At 40.7% G+C, this 26,323-nt stretch overlaps 1 protein-coding gene across 5 annotated transcripts in view; it reads right to left on the bottom strand.

The window, feature by feature from the left end:
• Window positions 1-26,323, bottom strand: part of nlgn2b (neuroligin 2b) — a 76,560-nt gene that overhangs the window by 33,786 nt on the left and 16,451 nt on the right. The gene's annotated exons all lie outside the window — the stretch shown is intronic.

Here is a 26,323-nt window from a genome sequence, read left to right as displayed (position 1 = left end):
GCACCCGGAGGAAACCCACGCGGACACGGGGAGAACATGCAAACTCCACACAGAAAGGCCCTCGCCGGCCACGGGGCTCGAACCCGGACCATGAAAGAATGAAAAGAAAAAAAACCAGATACTACCCAAGCCTACAGGATAACATTATTCAGCTGGAGGAAAGCGCTATCCGCCCTCTTGTGCATACCTGGGTCCCCCTGATTTTGAACACGCTATCTGTTCATTCTGAATAATGTATTCGTATTCAATTACAGCCTGGCAGGAAGAGGGACCTGACTAAGCATGGGAATATCATCGCAGTAAATAACCAGATTTCTTGCAGAAAAAAAAAAAAAATCACTATATGGTGTGTATCAGTATCCGAGTGTGTATCAGTCATGTCTTACTCAGCGCTAAATGCTCCAGCTACTAGCAAGAGCTATCAGTGTAACCTGTGTTTGCCTCTGTGTGTATTGCTGTGAAGCAGTAAGATAGGGATCCCCTTCATTATTTACCCTGTTTACCTGTCAGCAAGGAACACACACACACACACACACACACACACACACACACACACACACACACACACACACACACACACCCCTCTACTGACCACACATGCTCCATCAAAGTCTGGGCTGTGAGGGCGGACTATATAAAACACACACACACACACACACACACACACACACACACACACAGAATGCTGCTCACTAGTGGGCATGTCCTTATGTTAGTTTACAGCCAGTTGCAGTGGTTTTATTGCTAGCAGCATGCTAGTGCAATATCCACACAAGCTAGTTGCAGTCCATATAAAGCCAGACCCGGCAGCAGAAGCGGTCTAGTAGCCGGGCATTGCACTGGCTGGGGGTGGGCACGCATCGGCAAACCCAATTTTACTAGGGGGGTCCGGAGGCATGCTCCCCCGGAAGAAATTTTTGAAAAAAAAACACTCTAAAATGGTGTATTTTGAGCTCTTCAGACACCCTGTTCCGCTGCTATATATTGTCCGTCCGTCACTGTGCGCATTTGCAGGGAATATTCCGTTTCATCCGGAATATTGGCAGTATTCCATTTGCGCACGAGTCATGTTGTAAACTCGTTCCAAATACCCAACACTGAATGCGCAAACGGATGATTGTGATCAATGTTGACAGCAAATTAAGATTGATATTTACAATTAAGAGTGCGCAACAGAAGATTACATCACACTCATCCTCCCTGCACAAAGCCTAACTGCAGTCACTGAATCCCTTCTAAGTGAAACCATGAGCATTAAAAGTTTTATGTCTCAAATCTAGTTTTGTGAAGCATGACAACATTAATCTTTAATACAGATGTGTTGTGTAGGTTAACTGAAACGTCAAAACCAGTTTCTTACCTCCAGTGCTTAGTTTGCAAATCAAACGCCAAGTGCATGACAGCGCAGGGCTGACGAGATGGGCGCAGGCCGAAACGTTAAGAAAACAGTGTGTCATGTATAACTATTTTGTAGCCCATACAGTAGGCGTACTATAATCAACAACTCAAGTATAACTATTATGTCGTGATTAAAAATTCAAGCTCACCCTCAGTAAAGCGGTAGGCGACGATGTGCAGCTGCGTGGAATCTTCGCAAGACAGCGTCACTCCACTCCTCCCTGAACTTTTTTGTTAAGTCCTTCTCAAATGCCAATTTGATCAAATTGGCCTTGCATGTGTGCAGCATGCTTTGTCTGTGGTCGGTGAAAACGTTCTTCAGAGTGGAAAAGGAGTTCTCGCAGAGAGCAGTGCTTGCGCCAAAAGCCAGAGCGTGTTTCCATTTCCGTTTAACCAAACCATTTCCATTTAACCCGGATCATTACGAAATAACCAATCAGATGATTACAAATAGTTTTAACACATTTTAAATTAAGGACTTTTTCTTTAATATTATGCCCTTTTAAAAAAAAAAAAAAAAAAGTGTTTAATTGTAGTAGCCTGCAATTTATTTATTTATTTTAAATATTGTGTTAAGCTGTTGGCCCTAGCCTATGACAGGGCGGGCGGGCCCACACTAGGGCGGGCCCACAATGCCTAAATGGGCGGGCCCGGCCCCCAAAGGCCCGCCCATCGCACCGGGCCCGTATAAAGCCACCCATCACCACTTGGTTCAGATGCTGTAACTATTCTCAAGTATTATTTGCATTTATTATTTACAGATTATTTATTATTTCTGAAAAAAAAAGTAGCAAAAAAGTACCTTCATGGTGCAATATCTTGTCAAAGGGTATTACCCTCAGGCATGCATCTCAACCAAGAAGATGAAAATATTTTCTCATCTTTCTTTTCAGTTTTAAATGGAGTTATTGTTTTGTTCAGATGCTGTAGTCATTCTCAGGTACTACTTAGACTTTGAGAAAGTGAGGTACCAAAAAAAAAGGCACATTTTGAGGTACAATTCCTTATCAAAGGACAGTACTGGCAAGGCTATATTTGTACCACTAATTAAAGGACCTAGAAGATAAAGGGTTTAGGCTTAATTACCCCTTTCATTTCAGATGTAGTAGTTAACCTCGAGTACTACTCACACTCAGAAATAAGTGTACAAAAAAGGTACTTTTCATGGTGTAATCAATTGCTGAACTGGTGTTACCTTTAATTCATAGCTCTAGAGGAAGACAGACTTGAGAATTCTGTTATCTACTATCCTTTGCATAGTTTTGAATTTAGTTATTACCTTGTACTGATGCTGTAGGTACTCTCGAGTACGACTTAGACTTAGAAATTAGTGTACCAGAAAAGTTCCTTACAGGGTATATTGACTTGACAAATGCTGCTCTCTCACAAGCAGAGATCTTGTGTCTTTAGTTGAAGGATCTGTATGATGACAGACCTTGGGACTCTTTTCTTACCATGATGATCAAATGTTGTAGCCACACTCAAGTACTATTTACCCGCTTAGAAAGAAAGGTACTCAACAAAGCACCTTTTGAGGTACAAGCACTTGTTAAATTGGTGGTTATCTACTCTGTTTTCTACTCTTCCATTTCAAGTTTGAATGGACTTACCACTTGTTTAGATGTTGTTGCTCCTCTCAAGTACGTCTTAGAAAGAAAGGTACAAAATAGGTACCTTTTTGGGTACCATCACTTCTTAACATAGTGGTTCCTTCTCATGATCCCTGTACCAATAGTTAATAGTTAGAAAACCCAGAAGATTAAGGACACTGCTTTCTATTCTTTCAGGCATTAATACAATTTCCACTTTGTTCAGATGCTATAGATATTCCTGCGTACACAGTACACTCTGAAAAATGGTACCTTCCAGGGTACTTTTACTTGTGGTAGTGGTACCATCAAGAATCCAATTTTTACTTTAAGGCCCCTGAAGATGAAATGCAAATGTACTCCGTTTTCCGCTTTTCAGGTTTTAAAAGACTTACCACATGGTTCAGATGTTGTAGCGACTCGAGTACCACTTTCACTCTGAGAAAGAAAGGTACCAAAAAGGCACCTTTGGGGGTACATTCACTTGTCATCGTGGTGGTCCCATCAAGGATACATCTTGTAACTTTAGTTAAGGATCCGTGGACTGTTTTCGACTTTGCTGATTTTTGCTTCAAATTGGTTTGAGTTACCGTTTAAATTCCATTGTTGTAAGCACTCCCAAGTATTAATAACATTCTCAGAAATAAAGGTACTAAGAAGGAAACATTTCATGGTACTTTCAGTTATCAAATCTGTGGTACTATCAAAGGACCAGCAATGGTGCCTGTTTTCTACTCTTTCTTAGTCACTATTTCAGTTACCACTTGGTTCAGATGCTGCAGCTAGTCTCAAACATTACTTACACTGAGAAATTAGTGTCCCAAAAAGGTACCTTTCATTGTGCAATCCCTTGCTGAAGTGGTGGAATCTTTAGTTAAAGGATGACAGACTTGAGGACTGTTTTCTAACCTGAGGCTCTGGGGACTCTTGAGTACTAAATAAAAGACCAAAAAGGTACTTTTCAGAGTAGAATTGCTTGTCAAGGGACTGGTAACCTCAAGATTATATCTGTGCCTATACTTGTCTGTTTTTGTTTTTTAAAGACTTTTTTTTACAAGTTATTTTAACCACTATTACATATCATTAGAGGTAGACTGCCTTTCAGATTTTTCAAGTGCAGGTCATAAAAATAATTTTCCCAACACCCAATTTATTTTTGTTAAGTGGACTGTAAGCTACTGAATTCAAATCACAGACTTCCAATTTTTTTAGGGTTTTTAAAAATTGAACAATTAATGAATTTAGGGCCAAATGGCCTTAAATTCTCCGCTATTTTTTTCCTGCTTCACCATGACCCAATTCAAGACGTCACATGAATCACGTGGTGGGCTTTCCCTGTTCATGCAAGGCATTGTGGGATACAAATTTGAAACAGCAGAGAAAAATGGAGGACGTGAGCGTGCGAATGAAATGTGAAAGAGCGACTACAGTAACGGAAAGAAACCGAAAAGAAAAGACGTTATGTTATATACGAAGGAAAGGAAACGCAGGACCAAACTAATAAATATGGGCGCTCAGCAAGCACCTCAGCGTGACCAGCTGTTCATTTAGCGACAGAATGATGGAACTGTCAGTGCACGCTCAAAGGTAAACCTGTAGATGGCAGTAATGCAACACTGTGGATGCCAGCTGCCGTAAAACCCAAAAGAAGAAGAAGGTAAACCTGCACATGCGCACACACATGGACTTCCTCTGTCTGCTTGACTGCGCGAATTGAGCAATTTCATGCACATTATTTGCTTTAATCTCCTCAAATTAAATAACTTCCCAGCCACAGAATGGCCTGATATTTTGAGATATTACAGAAATAAACAGATATCACAATCACCACATTTCAGAGGGAACTAAATTTCACTGATTTTATGAAATCGAAAGGCCATCGAGCTTTAATACTTTCAGAAATTAAAGTACTACCTTTCATAGTGCAATCTTTCGTCAAAATTATGGTTTTCTCAAGGATACATGTTGTAATCTTTACTTAAAGGACCTAGAAGATGAGAAAAACATGACTTCTATTTGAATTGATGGACTGCACTCTACAAATGCTGTAACTGCTCTCAAGTCTCTTTAGATCTTGTATCTTTAGTTAGAGAAACTAAAAAATAAAGGACACAAACACACTGTTTTCTACATCTATTTTTTCTAAGGTTTGAATTATTACCACTTTGTCCAGATGCCAAGGACAAAAAGGCATCTTTTGGGGGTACAGTTGCTTGTCAGATAGGTACATCTTGTACCCTTTACTTTGAAGACGACAGACTTCAATTTCAAATCTGTAACCGTGTTATCGCTTTTTTTTTTTTTTTCAGATGCTGCAGCCACTCTTAAGGCTTTACTTCCACTCAGAAGACCTGGTACCAAAAAGGCACTTTTCAAAGGGTGCTACACTTAAGGATACATCATGTACCTGTACTTAGAGCACATAATTGGACCATACGGGCCACCTTTAAAGGGACATTTACATGGTTTGCGTAATCAGGAACACAAACATGTCTGTACGATACCTTTCGAAACGGCGCACCTGCTTGCTTTAGTTTTGAGCCTAAGGTACAGCATGTGTATTTGCTTACTCTTCATCACCCGTCTGATGCGCGCACACACACACACACACACACACACACACACCCCTCTCCATCACAGCCTCGTTTAATTGGAGTCATAGTGGTTGCACTACGTTCACAAACACTTGTATCTGGCAGACCACCACACAAACGCATGCAAGACTTCTAATAGCAAAATACCACACACACACACACACACACACACACACACACACACACACACACACACACACACAAATTTTCCCAGCAGCACTTAAAGAGCAGCAAGCGATCAATGCAGGGCCGATTCACCATCTCAAAACACCTCTTCTGGGAAACATCTCAGAAGGAGAAGGCTAGACGCTATCACAATGTATCTGTGTGTGTGTGTGTATGTGTGTGTGTGAGAGAGAGAGACAGAGAGATGGATCAGGATAGATTAAGCGCTGACCACATCAGCACTTTAGCAGTGTGTTCGAGTGCACTTTAATTGCTTTAAATGGAGTTCTCCATCAGTGTGCATGAGTGTGTGTGTGGGGTGTATTTATTACTCTGCGGGGACACTCGGATGATCTCATCTCATCTCATCTCATTATCTGTAGCCGCTTTATCCTGTTCTACAGGGTCGCGGGCAAGCTGGAGCCTATCCCAGCTGACTACGGGCGAAAGGCGGGGTACACCCTGGACAAGTCGCCAGGTCATCACAGGGCTGACACATAGACACACACAACCATTCACACTCACATTCACACCTACGCTCAATTTAGAGTCACCAGTTAACCTAACCTGCATGTCTTTGGACTGTGGGGGAAACCGGAGCACCCGGAGGAAACCCACGCGGACACGGGGAGAACATGCAAACTCCGCACAGAAAGGCCCTCGCCAGCCACGGGGCTCGAACCCGGACCTTCTGGCTGTGAGGCGACAGCGCTAACCACTACACCACCGTGCCGCCCCCGGATGATCTCTGTGGGGGAAAAAAAAAGTTTCCCTTTCCGATAGTGTGTGTTTGCATTCAATGCAAAGCATTTCAGCACCTATCATATTCTCAAAAAGCAACAATGTTTCTTTCTTCCTTTTTGATGAACGACAGCCAAATTTTCCCTGGATGCACCTCAAACAGAAGCATATCAACATTCCTGGGAATTGGTGAAAGCATTCTTAAGGTTCTGGTTCATGGGGTCACCAAAGATCACACCTCAAAACACCCTCCAACTGAAGCTAACATTCATTCATTCATTCATTCATTCATTCATCTTCAGCAAGTGCTCTTTCCCAGTCAAGGTCACGGTGGAAACGCAGAGTTTATCCTGGGAATATTCAGAGTGAGATGAGAAGACACCCTGGATGGGATGCGAGTTCATTTCAGGGCACAACACACACTCTTTCCCACACCTAAAGGTAATTTAAACTCATCCATGCACAAGCATGGGAGGAAGCTGGAGAACCCAGAGGAAACCCACACAGACACAAGGAGAATATGTCCAGAAACTTAGCATAGAGCGTCGCTCAGGATCAAACCAGGAACCCTGGAGCTGTGAGGTAGCAACACTACCCACTGCACCTTGGGGAGATTTAATAAACAAGCACATCTTATTCAAGGTAGTGCATCGTTGCTGCCTCACAGCTCAGAGTTTCCAGGGTTCAATCCTGATCTCAGCTTACTGTTTGTGTAGGTTTCCTCCAGGTTCTCCAGTTTCCTCTGACCTCCTAAAAACACGCCTGTAGGTTAACAGGCGATGATAAAATCATGGTACCCTGCAATGAACTGCTGTCCCATCCAGGGTGTATTCCGACCTCACTGGGATAAAGTGGATAAAGCGATTGAAAGTGAGTGAGAGATTATTTCCTTAATCCTTTTTTTTTCTTAGTGAGGGAACACAGAATAGAAGCACCATGAGCCTGAAATATAGAGTTCTCAGAAAATTAGATTTTCACATTTACAAGGGAACATCGGATGCCAGGATCAAAAATTACAAGATCTGACCTTTCTTAAAATCCCAAAAACGTGGTTTCGGACGTTGAAAGGAAAAAAATGTGGTCTGGAAATAAGTGATGCTGCAACCAGGAGTGTAACATAGAGGGCACATTGTCTTGCATGTAGGAGCGCCTAAAGGGCACTTCATCACATTTTCTCTACTGGAAGAGCACACAATAGGGCACTTCATTACAATTTTCTTGCACACAGGGGCACCCTAGGAGGCAATAGTTCATATTTTTCGTACCATCGGGACAACCTCAAAGGCATTTTCACAGTGTTTTTTATATCATGGATCAAATGCATTTAAATTAAGAGCAGAATTTCCACTTAAGTCAATTATTCAGCATTTACATAAAGAAACAAGGTTCATATTACTACATTAAATAAATTTTGCAAATGAATGTGTTTTTATTTCACGAGTTTAACATAAATATGTCAATGCTCGAAAAACCTCATGTCCGATCGTCCCAGACGACTAAAGTCTGTGCAAGGACGAGTAAAACTAATGGTAATCGTCCGATCGGATGACAAAAGTTAGTGCTGGCAACCTAAACAACACAGGCACTAAGAGAGCAGGGACCCAGTCTAAAGTAGCTCGTCTCATTTCACAGGAAATGCATTAAAAAGTTTTATTCATCAACACGACAATATATAAAAGTACAAAAAACATTTTGAGGAAATCCTTCAAATGTCCTTGTTTTTGGATATAATTCATCGCAGTATGCGTGTGTTTGCATGTACTGGAAAAGCTCGGCTCAGAGAAGTCCACGTAATGACGTAATTATACCGATTGGCGAAGGACGACGAAGGTCAAGGACATCATGTGCCAGCAGTACGGTTGAAGCGGGCAGGTGTCAAACTTGGAACTTTCATATCACGATTGGAGTTAATAATAAACGATATCACCGAATAATGTTCCTTACTTCTAACCAGTACATATATAAGATTTTTTAATTACTTTTGATGGTTTCATATATTTCATAATGATATTTTTATTTTCGAAATATTTATCAACATACTGCCATTGTGGCACGGGAGCCGGTGATTGGTGGACAGCTGACAAAGGGCGTCTCCCAATGGTTGTAAATCGTGACATAAAAATCGTAAACACATACGGGACCAGCTGATTGGCTGTTCACATACTGAAGCCAAGTGAAGATGTCCGCCGTCTGTTGCTGTTGTCCAAAGAAAACTACAGCTACAAAAGCTCTACTACCGGATTACTTGGACAATCTTAGTCAGAAAGAAGCACAGGATGGATATACCTGGAAATCAGAGTTTATTAGCGGTTATGATCTGTACAAAATTCTTCAAAACGACTGGAGTGACGGTGCAGATTTGTGGCCCAGCGATAGCATTAGCTACATGTTGGAATAGACCTTCTTTTTCCCGAAGAGTCCTGACACAGAGGAACAGTTTAAAAACAAACTACAGAAGCAAGAAAACCTTCTTTGTGTAAAGACTTTTTCCCAGCATCAGCTTTTGGGAACAGAATGTTGCGAAAGCCAACGCATTTACTCTCAAAGGGCTCTGACCTAAACTATGGGCTAAATGGTATCCCCACCCCTCCATGTCTCAACAACCTCAAGGACATGTAATTACACAGCTATCTGCAATCTATCATTTATACAGTGATGCTTATTATTGTTAAAACAATATCTGAAGTGTTATTATTTGTAAAATAAAAGATCTTGCTCTAGACTTTCAAACAATATTGTGAGATTTTATTTTAATTTTATCTAATAATGGTCGGTACAATAATTACAAACACTAACAAAATTGGCACATTCCAGTTGTAGCTGTACTTATACAGTTACTATAATCATTCTTGTAATAATAATTTCAATAAACGGTTAATGTTCAGTTCCCTTTTCACTTATTCTCGATTCGAAGGCACAGCTGAGTCACACAGGTTGATCAGTGTGTAACGGACAATAACAATTTTATCCAAAATAGTTTTTCCTGCCTGAGTCGATTTATTTCCATTTCACACGTGTGCAGCTGTTGGAAAGTTCAGTGTGTGTGTGTGTGTGTGTGTGTGTGTGTGTAACTCTGTTGAACTGTAGGTTCATTTCTACACCTGGTTCAACAGTGACATTTTGCACAGGCCTGGGTTCCTTTGATAACAGAAACAAAGCTCCAGCATTATTATTATTATTATTATTATTATTATACTCTTTCAAAACTCTCCACAGGTTAATATGCCCTAAATCATTAATTCCTCTGCTACTAGAACTTCTTTCTTTCTGAATGGATCTGCATATATTGGTGTTATGGTTTTGTGGATTTACGAAAATGATGCTGCTACACTTATTTAAAAAAAAAAATCAACTGCATTCTGTCCTCTCCAAAATAAAATAAAGCTCTGGGCGAGTGGAATTGTTTTTCGGGCGAGTATGTTTTGGGTGCTGCTCGCCTATTGGGGAAGTAAGACTGAGAGATTTTTTTCGAGGACTGCATGTCATTATTTACTTGTCCATTTCTGTTGAACTGTTTCACTTCAGTAGTGAAACAGTAGTGCTGCTCTTAATTTAAATCTGTTGCTCAATTAATCTTTTTTTTCCAGTGATATAATAAACACACGAAGTCTAAATTTGTGTATAAAACAACTCCATTGGGGTAGATTTCTATCTCTCTCTCTCTCTCTCCACCCCCTCAGTTTAATCCAAGTGCTCAGTATTAGCATTATTTCTCTCTCTCTCTCTCTCTCTCTGTCTCTGTCCGTCTCTTATTTATCTCTCATTTCTCTTTCTATCCGTCTCTCCATCCCACTCCTTTTCAATCCTCCCCCTCCCGATCCCTTCCTATCTTTATAGCCATCCATCCTCTTTCTCTCTATTCCTGTTTTCATCCCTATCTATCCCTCCTTTCTCCCCTCCCTTCTCCATCTCTCTCCATCTGTCTGCCTGTCTGTCTCTTCCTGTCTCTCTCTCTCTCTCCATGTGAAATGTGTTTTTAATAAAGTAAATGGTTTTAGCAATAATAAAAATTAGGGACTGCAGAGCTCAGCTATGGATGGGAACAAGATCAAGGAGGAAAGTGTGTGTGTGTGTGTGTGTGTGTGTGTGTGTGTGTGTGTGTGTGTTCATTCTGGCAGGCTTCCAGTCCTCATGGTAACAGAGGGTCAGTCATGCTTTTGTTTAAAGGGAGTTTGAATGCAGGAGCAGCGGCCTGCAGGAACAGACATGCAGCTGAGGAGCTGCCAGTTTCAGGTGTGTGAATGCATCTTGGTGGTAAAAAGGTGTTTATATAGGTGTGTGTGTGTGTGTGTGTGTGTGTGTGTGTGTGTGTGTGTGTGTGTGTGTGTGTGCGTGCGTGCCAGCTAAAGCCTGGATACTGATATCCAAAAATGTCAATAGAACTGCAAACTGATACTCCATCAGGAATTTTCGCTCAGAAAACACTTATACTGGACAAACACAAATACATTTGATCCCTGTTCTCTTTCCAAAGAAAAACACACACACACACACACACACACACACACACACACACACACACACACACACACACACACACACAAAAGCCTCCTTCAAACACAGTGTCAGCATGACCGAGGGCTTCACTTTAGCTTTTTATGCAGTGTGCTCCTTCAAACACCAAAATTCACTGTCACCCACCATCAAAGCAAAACCCAACACAATTAAACACCAACAAATCATCAGTCACCAGGATTCAACAACCTTTACCAATATTCCCCACAAAATATCAACAAACACCATGAATATCCAACAAACAGCTACATTCTCCAGAAAACAGAACCACGTACCAACATTTATTATGAAAGATAAACACCATTTACAGCAACACCAACATTCACACTAACACTCACCTTCAACACCACAAAACCCCAACATTCACACTAGCATACAGTCAAACACCAAAAAATCCCAACATTCACACTAACATACGGTCAAACACTACAAAGCCCCAACGTTCACACTAACATACCATCAAACACCACAAAACCCCAACATTCATAATAAAACACACTCAACACCACAAAACCCCAACATTCACACTAACATACCGTCAAACAGCACAAAACCCCTACATTCACACTAACATAATGTAAAACACCACAAAACCCAAACATTCACATGAACATATCGTCAAACACCACAAAATCCCAACATTCACACTAATACGCAGGCAAACACCACAAAACCCCAACATTCACACTAACATACCGTCAAACACCACAAAATCTCAACATTCACACTTGCATGACGGCAAACACCACAAAATCCCAACATTCACAATAACATGCCGGCAAACACCACAAAATCCCAACATTCACACTAACATACTGTGAAACACCACAAAATCCCAACTTTCACACAAACACTCACCCTGAACACCACAAAACACCAACATTCACACTAACATACTGTCAAACACCACAAAATCCCAACATTCACACTAACATACCGTCAACCACTACAAAACCCTAACATTCACACTAACATACCGTCAAAAACCACAAAACCCCAACTTTCACACTAACATACGGTGAAACACTACAAAGCCCCAACATTCACACTAACATACTGTCAAACACCACAACATCCCAACATTCACACTAACATACCGTCAAACACTACAAAACCCCAACATTCACACTAACATACTGTCAAACACCACAAAATTCCAACTTTCACACTAACACTCACCCTGAACACCACAAAACACCAACATTCACACTAACATACCGTCAAAAACCACAAAACCGCAACTTTCACACTAACATACAGTGAAACACTACAAAGCCCCAACATTCACACTAACATACCGTCAAAAACCACAAAACCGCAACTTTCACACTAACATACAGTGAAACACTACAAAGCCCCTACAATCACACTAACATACCGTCAAACACCACAAAACCCCAACATTCACACTAACATACCGTCAAACACCACAAAAACCCAACATTCACACTAACATACTGTCAAACACCACAAAATCTCAACATTCGCACTAACATACCATCAAACACCACAAAATCCCAACATTCACACTAACATACCGTCAAACACCACAAAATCCCAACTTTCACAATAACACTCATCCTGAACACCACAAAACACCAACATTCACACTAACATACTGTCAAACACCAGAAAATCCCAACATTCACACTAACATACCATCAAACACCACAAAATCCCAACATTCACAATAACATACCGTCAAACACTACAAAATCCCAACTTTCACACTAACACTCACCCTGAACACCACAAAACCCCAACATTCACACTAGCATACCGTCAAACACCACAAAACCCCTACATTCACACTAACATACCGTCAAACACCACAAAATCCCAACTTTCACAATAACACTCACCCTGAACACCACAAAACACCAACATTCACACTAACATACTGTCAAACACCACAAAATCCCAACATTCTCACTAACATACCGTCAAACACCACAAAATCCCAAGATTCACACTAACATACCGTCAAACACCACAAAATCCCAACATTCACACTAACATACCGTCAAACACTACAAAATCCCAACTTTCACACTAACACTCACCCTGAACACCACAAAACCCCAACATTCACACTAGCATACCGTCAAACACCACAAAACCCCAGCTTTCACAGGAACATACGGTGAAACACTACAAAGCCCCAACGTTCACACTAACATAACATCAAACACCACTAAATCTCAACATTCACACTAACACTCACCGTGAACACCACAAAACCCCAACATTCACACGAACAAACAGTCAACACCACAAAACCCCTACATTCATACTAACATACCGTCAAACACCACAAAACCCCAATTTTCACACTAACACTCACAATGAACACCACAAAACACCAACATTCACACTAACATACTGTCAAACACCACAAAACCCCAACATTCACACTAACATACCATCAAACACCATAAAACCCAAACATTCACACTAACATACTGTCAAACACTACAAAGCCCCAACGTTCACACTAACATAACATCAAACACCACTAAATCCCAACTTTCACACTAACACTCACCCTGAACACCACAATAATCCCAACATTCACACTAGCATACCGTCAAACACCACAAAACCCCAGCTTTCACAGGAACATACGGTGAAACACTACAAAGCCCCAACGTTCACACTAACATGACATCAAACACCACTAAATCTCAACATTCACACTAACACTCACCGTGAACACCACAAAACCCCAACATTCACACGAACACACAGTCAACACCACAAAACCCCTACATTCATACTAACATACCGTCAAACACCACAAAACCCCAATTTTCACACTAACACTCACAATGAACACCACAAAACACCAACATTCACACTAACATACTGTCAAACACCACAAAACCCCAACATTCACACTAACATACCATCAAACACCATAAAACCCAAACATTCACACTAACATACTGTCAAACACCACAAAATCCCAACATTCACACTAACATACCATCAGACACCACAAAACCCCAACTTTCACACTAACATACGGTGAAACACTACAAAGCCCCAACATTCACACTAACACTCACCCTGAACACCACAAAACCACAACATTCACACTAACACAACCTCAACACCACAAAACTCCTAAAATCACACTAACATACCGTCAAACACCGCAAAACCCCAACAGTCACACTAACATACCGTCAAACACCACAAAAACCGAACATTCAGACTAACATACTGTCAAACAACACAAAATCCCAACATTCACACTAACATACCGTCAAACACCACAAAATCCCAACTTTCACAATAACACTCACCCTGAACACCACAAAACACCAACATTCACACTAACATACTGTCAAACACCACAAAATCCCAACATTCACACTAACATACCGTCAAACACTACAAAATCCCAAGAATCACATTAAAATATGTCAAACACTACAAAATCCCAACATTCACACTAACACACCCTCAACACCACAAAACCCCTACAATCACACTAACATACCATCAAACACCACAAAATCCCAACATTCACACTAACATACTGTCAAACACCACAAAATCCCAACTTTCACAATAACACTCACCCCGAACACCACAAAACACCAACATTCACACTAACATACTGTCAAACACCACAAAATCCCAACATCCACACTAACATACCATTAAACACCACAAAATCCCAACTTTCAAAATAACATTCACCCTGAACACCACAAAACACCAACATTCACACTAACATACTGTCAAACACCACAAAATCCCAACATCCACACTAACATACCGTTAAACACCACAAAATCCCAACTTTCAAAATAACACTCACCCTGAACACCACAAAACACCAACATTCACACTAACATACTGTCAAACACCACAAAATCCCAACATCCACACTAACATACCGTTAAACACCACAAAATCCCAACTTTCAAAATAACACTCACCCTGAACACCACAAAACCCCAACATTCACACTAACATACCATCAAACACCACAAAACACCAACATTCACACTAACATACTGTCAAACACCACAAAATCCCAACATTCACACTAACATACCGTCAAACACCACAAAATCCCAACTTTCACAATAACACTCACCCTGAACACCACAAAACATCAACATTCACATTAACATTCTGTCAAACACCACAAAATCCCAACATCCACACTAACATACCGTTAAACACCACAAAATCCCAACTTTCACAATAACACTCACCCTGAACACCACAAAACATCAACATTCACATTAACATTCTGTCAAACACCACAAAATCCCAACATCCACACTAACATACCGTCAAACACCACAAAATCCCAACTTTCACAATAACACTCACCCTGAACACCACAAAACATCAACATTCACATTAACATTCTGTCAAACACCACAAAATCCCAACATTCACACTAACATACCGTCAAACACTACAAAATCCCAACTTTCACACTAACACTCACCCTGAACACCACAAAACCCCAACATTCACACTAACACACCATCAAACACCACAAAATCCCAACATTCACACTAACATACTGTCAAACACCACAAAATCCCAACTTTCACAATAACACTCACCCTGAACACCACAAAGCACCAACATTCACACTAACATACTGTCAAACACCACAAAATCCCAACATCCACACTAACATACCGTTAAACACCACAAAATCCCAACTTTCAAAATAACACTCACCCTGAACACCACAAAACACCAACATTCACACTAACATACTGTCAAACACCACAAAATCCCAACATCCACACTAACATACCGTTAAACACCACAAAATCCCAACTTTCAAAATAACACACCCTGAACACCACAAAACACCAACATTCACACTAACATACTGTCAAACACCACAAAGCACCAACATTCACACTAACATACTGTCAAACACCACAAAATCCCAACATTCACACTAACATACCGTCAAACACTACAAAATCCCAACATTCACACTAACATACCGTCAAACACCACAAAATCCCAACTTTCACAATAACACTCACCCTGAACACCACAAAACACCAACATTCACATTAACATTCTGTCAAACACCACAAAATCCCAACATTCTCACTAACATACCGTCAAACACTATAAAATCCCAACTTTCACAATAACACTCACCCTGAACACCACAAAACCCCAACATTCACACTAACATACCATCAAACACCACAAAATCCCAACATTCACACTAACATACTGTCAAACACCACAAAATCCCAACTTTCACAATAACACTCACCCTGAACACCACAAAGCACCAACATTCACACTAACATACTGTCAAACACCACAAAATCCCAACATCCACACTAACATACCGTTAAACACCACAAAATCCCAACTTTCAAAATAACACTCACCCTGAACACCACAAAATCCCAACATTCACACTAACATACCGTCAAACACCACAAAATCCAAACATCCACACTAACATACCGTTAAACACCACAAAATCCCAACTTTCAAAATAACACTCACCCTGAACACCACAAAACACCAACATTCACACTAACATACCGTCAAACACCACAAAATCCCAACATTCACACTAACATATCGTCAAACACCACAAAATCCCAACATTCACACTAACATACCGTCAAACACTACAAAATCCCAACTTTCACACTAACACTCACCATGAACACCACAAAACCCCAACATTCACACTACCGTCAAACACGACAAAACCCCAACTTTCACACGAACATACGGTGAAACACTACAAAGCCCCAACGTTCACACTAACATACCGTCAAACACCACAAAATCCCAACATTCACACTAACATACTGTCAAACACCACAAAATCCCAACATTCTCACTAACATACCGTCAAACACCACAAAATCCCAACATTCACACTAACATACTGTCAAACACCACAAAATCCCAACATTCTCACTAACATACCGTCAAACACCACAAAATCCCAACATTTACACTAACATACCGTCAAACACTACAAAATCCCAACTTTCACACTAACACTCACCCTGAACACCACAAAACGCCAACATTCACACTAGCATACCGTCAAACACCAGAAAACCCCAGCTTTCACAGGAACATACGGTGAAACACTACAAAGCCCCGACGTTCACACTAACATAACATCAAACACCACTAAATCTCAACATTCACACTAACACTCACCCTGAACACCACAAAACCCCAACATTCACACGAACACACAGTCAACACCACAAAACCCCTACATTCACACTAACATACCGTCAAACACCACAAAACCCCAATTTTTACACTAACACTCACAATGAACACCACAAAACCACAACATTCACACTAACACAACCTCAACACCACAAAACTCCTAAAATCACACTAACATACCGTCAAACACCGCAAAACCCCAACAGTCACACTAACATACCGTCAAACACCACAAAAACCGAACATTCACACTAACATACTGTCAAACAACACAAAATCCCAACATTCACACTAACATACCGTCAAACACCACAAAATCCCAACTTTCACAATAACACTCACCCTGAACACCACAAAACACCAACATTCACATTAACATTCTGTCAAACACCACAAAATCCCAACATTCTCACTAACATACCGTCAAACACTACAAAATCCCAACTTTCACACTAACACTCACCCTGAACACCACAAAACCCCAACATTCACACTAACATACCATCAAACACCACAAAATCCCAACATTCACACTAACATACTGTCAAACACCACAAAATCCCAACTTTCACAATAACACTCACACTGAACACCACAAAGCACCAACATTCACACTAACATACTGTCAAACACCACAAAATCCAAACATTCACACTAACATACCGTCAAACACTACAAAATCCCAACATTAACACTAACATACCGTTAAACACCACAAAATCCCGACTTTCAAAATAACACTCACCCTGAACACCACAAAATCCCAACATTCACACTAACATACCGTCAAACACCACAAAATCCCAACATCCACACTAACATACCGTTAAACACCACAAAATCCCAACTTTCAAAATAACACTCACCCTGAACACCACAAAACACCAACATTCACACTAACATACCGTCAAACACCACAAAATCCCAACATTCACACTAACATACCGTCAAACACCACAAAATCCCAATATTCACACTAACATACCGTCAAACACTACAAAATCCCAACTTTCACACTAACACTCACCATGAACACCACAAAACCCCAACATTCACACTACCGTCAAACACGACAAAACCCCAACTTTCACACGAACATACGGTGAAACACTACAAAGCCCCAACGTTCACACTAACATAACATCAAACACCACAAAACCCCAACATTCACACTAACACCCCCTCAACACCACAAAACCCCTACATTCACACTAACATACCATCAAACACCACAAAATCCCAACTTTCACACTAACACTTACCCTGAACACCACAAAATCCCAACATTCACACTAACATACCATCAAACACCACAAAATCCCAACATTCACACTAACATACCATCAAACACCACAAAATCCCAACTTTCACACTAACACTCACCCTGAACACCACAAAATCCCAACATTCACACTAACACTCACCCTGAACACCACAAAATCCCAACATTCACACTAACATACCGTCTAACACCGCAAAACCCCAATTTTCACACTAACAAGCCGTCAAACACCATAAAATCCCAACATTCACACTAACATGCTGTCAAACACCACAAAATCCCAACAGTCACACTAACATACCATCAAACACCACAGACTCCCAACATTCACACTAACATACCGTCAAACACCACAAAACTCCAACATTCACAATAACACACGCTCAACACCACAAAACCCCAACATTCACACTAACATACCATCAAACACTACAAAGCCCCAACGTTCACACTAACATACCATCAAACACCACAGACTCCCAACATTCACACTAACATACCATCACACACCATAAAACCCCAACATTCACACTAACATACTGTCAAACACCACAAAATCCCAACATTCACACTAATATTCCATCAAACACCGCAAAATCCCAAGATTCACACTAACACGTCAAACACTACAAAATCCCAACTTTCACACTTACACTCACCCTGAAGACCACAAAACACCAACATTCACACTAACGTACTGTCAAACACCACAAAATCCCAACTTTCACAGTAACACTCACGCTGAACATCACAAAACCCCAACATTCACACTAACGTACTGTCAAACACCACAAAATCCCAACTTTCACACTAACATACCGTCAAACAACACAAAACCCCAACATTCACACTAACGCTCACCCTGAACACCACAAAATCCCAACAGTCACACTAACATACCGTCAAACAACACAAAACCCCAACATTCACACTAGCATACCGTCAAACACCACAAAATCCCAACATTCATACTAACATACCGTCAAACACCACAAAACCCCAACATTCACACTAACATACCGTCAAACACCACAAAATCCCAACATTCACACTAACATACCATCAAACACCAGAAAACCCCAACATTCACACTAAGATACCGTCAAACACCACAAAACTCCAACATTCACACTAACACTCACCCTGAACACCACAAAACCCCAACATTCACACTAACGCTCACCCTGAACACCACAAAATCCCAACAGTCACACTAACATACCGTCAAACAACACAAAACCCCAACATTCACACTAGCATACCGTCAAACACCACAAAATCCCAACATTCATACTAACATACCGTCAAACACCACAAAACCCCAACATTCACACTAACATACCGTCAAACACCACAAAATCCCAACATTCACACTAACATACCATCAAACACCAGAAAACCCCAACATTCACACTAAGATACCGTCAAACACCACAAAACTCCAACATTCACACTAACACTCACCCTGAACACCACAAAACCCCAACATTCACACTAACATACCGTCAAACACCAGAAAATCCCAACATTCACACTAACATACTGTCAAACACCACAAAATCCCAACTTTCACACAAACACTCACCCTGAACACCACAAAACACCAACATTCACACTAACATACTGTCAAACACCACAAAATCCCAACATTCACACTAACATACCGTCAACCACTACAAAACCCCAACATTCACACTAACATACCGTCAAAAACCACAAAACCCCAACTTTCACACTAACATACGGTGAAACACTACAAAGCCCCAACATTCACACTAACATACTGTCAAACACCACAACATCCCAACATTCACACTAACATACCGTCAAACACTACAAAACCCCAACATTCACACTAACATACTGTCAAACACCACAAAATTCCAACTTTCACACTAACACTCACCCTGAACACCACAAAATCCCAACATTCACACTAACATACAGTGAAACACTACAAAGCCCCAACATTCACACTAACATACCGTCAAAAACCACAAAACCGCAACTTTCACACTAACATACAGTGAAACACTACAAAGCCCCTACAATCACACTAACATACCGTCAAACACCACAAAACCCCAACATTCACACTAACATACCGTCAAACACCACAAAAACCCAACATTCACACTAACATACTGTCAAACACCACAAAATCTCAACATTCGCACTAACATACCATCAAACACCACAAAATCCCAACATTCACACTAACATACCGTCAAACACCACAAAATCCCAACTTTCACAATAACACTCATCCTGAACACCACAAAACACCAACATTCACACTAACATACTGTCAAACACCAGAAAATCCCAACATTCACACTAACATACCATCAAACACCACAAAATCCCAACATTCACACTAACATACCGTCAAACACTACAAAATCCCAACTTTCACACTAACACTCACCCTGAACACCACAAAACCCCAACATTCACACTAGCATACCGTCAAACACCACAAAACCCCTACATTCACACTAACGTACTGTCAAACACCACAAAATCCCAACTTTCACAATAACACTCACCCTGAACACCACAAAACACCAACATTCACACTAACATACTGTCAAACACCACAAAATCCCAACATTCACACTAACATACCGTCAAACACCACAAAATCCCAACTTTCACAATAACACTCACCCTGAACACCACAAAACACCAACATTCACACTAACATACTGTCAAACACCACAAAATCCCAACATTCTCACTAACATACCGTCAAACACCACAAAATCCCAAGATTCACACTAACATACCGTCAAACACCACAAAATCCCAACATTCACACTAACATACCGTCAAACACTACAAAATCCCAACTTTCACACTAACACTCACCCTGAACACCACAAAACCCCAACATTCACACTAGCATACCGTCAAACACCACAAAACCCCAGCTTTCACATGGAACATACGGTGAAACACTACAAAGCCCCAACGTTCACACTAACATAACATCAAACACCACTAAATCCCAACTTTCACACTAACACTCACCCTGAACACCACAAAATCCCAACATTCACACTAGCATACCGTCAAACACCACAAAACCCCAGCTTTCACAGGAACATACGGTGAAACACTACAAAGCCCCAACGTTCACACTAACATAACATCAAACACCACTAAATCTCAACATTCACACTAACACTCACCGTGAACACCACAAAACCCCAACATTCACACGAACACACAGTCAACACCACAAAACCCCTACATTCATACTAACATACCGTCAAACACCACAAAACCCCAATTTTCACACTAACACTCACAATGAACACCACAAAACACCAACATTCACACTAACATACTGTCAAACACCACAAAACCCCAACATTCACACTAACATACCATCAAACACCATAAAACCCAAACATTCACACTAACATACTGTCAAACACCACAAAATCCCAACATTCACACTAACATACCATCAGACACCACAAAACCCCAACTTTCACACTAACATACGGTGAAACACTACAAAGCCCCAACGTTCACACTAACATACCGTCAAACACCACAAAATCCCAACATTCACACTAACACTCACCCTGAACACCACAAAACCACAACATTCACACTAACACAACCTCAACACCACAAAACTCCTAAAATCACACTAACATACCGTCAAACACCGCAAAACCCCAACAGTCACACTAACATACCGTCAAACACCACAAAAACCGAACATTCACACTAACATACTGTTAAACAACACAAAATCCCAACATTCACACTAACATACCGTCAAACACCACAAAATCCCAACTTTCACAATAACACTCACCCTGAACACCACAAAACACCAACATTCACACTAACATACTGTCAAACACCACAAAATCCCAACATTCACACTAACATACCGTCAAACACTACAAAATCCCAAGAATCACATTAACATATGTCAAACACTACAAAATCCCAACTTTCACACTAACACTCACCCTGAACACCACAAAACCCCAACATTCACACTAACACACCCTCAACACCACAAAACCCCTACAATCACACTAACATACCATCAAACACCACAAAATCCCAACATTCACACTAACATACTGTCAAACACCACAAAATCCCAACTTTCACAATAACACTCACCCCGAACACCACAAAACACCAACATTCACACTAACATACTGTCAAACACCACAAAATCCCAACATCCACACTAACATACCATTAAACACCACAAAATCCCAACTTTCAAAATAACATTCACCCTGAACACCACAAAACACCAACATTCACACTAACATACTGTCAAACACCACAAAATCCCAACATCCACACTAACATACCGTTAAACACCACAAAATCCCAACTTTCAAAATAACACTCACCCTGAACACCACAAAACACCAACATTCACACTAACATACTGTCAAACACCACAAAATCCCAACATCCACACTAACATACCGTTAAACACCACAAAATCCCAACTTTCAAAATAACACTCACCCTGAACACCACAAAACCCCAACATTCACACTAACATACCATCAAACACCACAAAACACCAACATTCACACTAACATACTGTCAAACACCACAAAATCCCAACATTCACACTAACATACCGTCAAACACTACAAAATCCCAACATTCACACTAACATACCGTCAAACACCACAAAATCCCAACTTTCACAATAACACTCACCCTGAACACCACAAAACACCAACATTCACATTAACATTCTGTCAAACACCACAAAATCCCAACATTCTCACTAACATACCGTCAAACACTACAAAATCCCAACTTTCACACTAACACTCACCCTGAACACCACAAAACCCCAACATTCACACTAACATACTGTCAAACACCAGAAAATCCCAACTTTCACAATAACACTCACCCTGAACACCACAAAGCACCAACATTCACACTAACATACTGTCAAACACCACAAAATCCCAACATCCACACTAACATACCGTTAAACACCACAAAATCCCAACTTTCAAAATAACACTCACCCTGAACACCACAAAACACCAACATTCACACTAACATACTGTCAAACACCACAAAATCCCAACATCCACACTAACATACCGTTAAACACCACAAAATCCCAACTTTCAAAATAACACCCTGAACACCACAAAACACCAACATTCACACTAACATACTGTCAAACACCACAAAACACCAACATTCACACTAACATACTGTCAAACACCACAAAATCCCAACATTCACACTAACATACCGTCAAACACTACAAAATCCCAACATTCACACTAACATACTGTCAAACACCACAAAATCCCAACATTCACACTAACATACCGTCAAACACCACAAAATCCAAACATCCACACTAACATACCGTTAAACACCACAAAATCCCAACTTTCAAAATAACACTCACCCTGAACACCACAAAACCACAACATTCACACTAACACAACCTCAACACCACAAAACTCCTAAAATCACACTAACATACCGTCAAACACCGCAAAATCCCAACAGTCACACTAACATACCATCAAACACCACAAAAACCGAACATTCACACTAACATACTGTCAAACAACACAAAATCCCAACATTCACACTAACATACCGTCAAACACCACAAAATCCCAACTTTCACAATAACAATCACCCTGAACACCACAAAACACCAACATTCACATTAACATTCTGTCAAACACCACAAAATCCCAACATTCTCACTAACATACCGTCAAACACTACAAAATCCCAACTTTCACACTAACACTCACCCTGAACACCACAAAACCCCAACATTCACACTAACATACCATCAAACACCACAAAATCCCAACATTCACACTAACATACTGTCAAACACCACAAAATCCCAACTTTCACAATAACACTCACCCTGAACACCACAAAGCACCAACATTCACACTAACATACCGTTAAACACCACAAAATCCCGACTTTCAAAATAACACTCACCCTGAACACCACAAAATCCCAACATTCACACTAACATACCATCAAACACCACAAAATCCCAACATCCACACTAACATACCGTTAAACACCACAAAATCCCAACTTTCAAAATAACACTCACCCTGAACACCACAAAACACCAACATTCACACTAACATACCGTCAAACACCACAAAATCCCAACATTCACACTAACATACCGTCAAACACCACAAAATCCCAATATTCACACTAACATACCGTCAAACACTACAAAATCCCAACTTTCACACTTACACTCACCATGAACACCACAAAACCCCAACATTCACACTACCGTCAAACACGACAAAACCCCAACTTTCACACGAACATACGGTGAAACACTACAAAGCCCCAACGTTCACACTAACATAACATCAAACACCACAAAACCCCAACATTCACACTAACACCCCCTCAACACCACAAAACCCCTACATTCACACTAACATACCATCAAACACCACAAAATCCCAACTTTCACACTAACACTCACCCTGAACACCACAAAATCCCAACATTCACACTAACATACCATCAAACACCACAAAATCCCAACATTCACACTAACATACCATCAAACACCACAAAATCCCAACTTTCACACTAACACTCACCCTGAACACCACAAAATCCCAACATTCACACTAACACTCACCCTGAACACCACAAAATCCCAACATTCACACTAACATACCGTCTAACACCGCAAAACCCCAATTTTCACACTAACAAGCCGTCAAACACCATAAAATCCCAACATTCACACTAACATGCTGTCAAACACCACAAAATCCGAACAGTCACACTAACATACCATCAAACACCACAGACTCCCAACATTCACACTAACATACCGTCAAACACCACAAAACTCCAACATTCACAATAACACACGCTCAACACCACAAAACCCCAACATTCACACTAACATACCATCAAACACCACAAAACCCCAACATTCACACTAGCATACCCTCAAACACCACAAAATCCCAACATTCACACTAACATACGGTCAAACACTACAAAGCCCCAACGTTCACACTAACATACCATCAAACACCACAGACTCCCAACATTCACACTAACATACCATCACACACCATAAAACCCCAACATTCACACTAACATACTGTCAAACACCACAAAATCCCAACATTCACACTAATATTCCATCAAACACCACAAAATCCCAACATTCACACTAACACGTCAAACACTACAAAATCCCAACTTTCACACTTACACTCACCCTGAAGACCACAAAACACCAACATTCACACTAACGTACTGTCAAACACCACAAAATCCCAACTTTCACAGTAACACTCACGCTGAACATCACAAAACCCCAACATTCACACTAACGTACTGTCAAACACCACAAAATCCCAACTTTCACACTAACATACCGTCAAACAACACAAAACCCCAACATTCACACTAACGCTCACCCTGAACACCACAAAATCCCAACAGTCACACTAACATACCGTCAAACAACACAAAACCCCAACATTCACACTAGCATACCGTCAAACACCACAAAATCCCAACATTCATACTAACATACCGTCAAACACCACAAAACCCCAACATTCACACTAACATACCGTCAAACACCACAAAATCCCAACATTCACACTAACATACCATCAAACACCAGAAAACCCCAACATTCACACTAAGATACCGTCAAACACCACAAAACTCCAACATTCACACTAACACTCACCCTGAACACCACAAAACCCCAACATTCACACTAACATACCGTCAAACACCACAAAATCCCA

Source organism: Neoarius graeffei, chromosome 25 (assembly GCF_027579695.1).
Source record: "Neoarius graeffei isolate fNeoGra1 chromosome 25, fNeoGra1.pri, whole genome shotgun sequence".
Taxonomy (NCBI): domain Eukaryota; kingdom Metazoa; phylum Chordata; class Actinopteri; order Siluriformes; family Ariidae; genus Neoarius; species Neoarius graeffei.
Note: the sequence above shows the minus strand (reverse complement) of the source record. Positions and strands in the feature narration are given on the sequence as shown.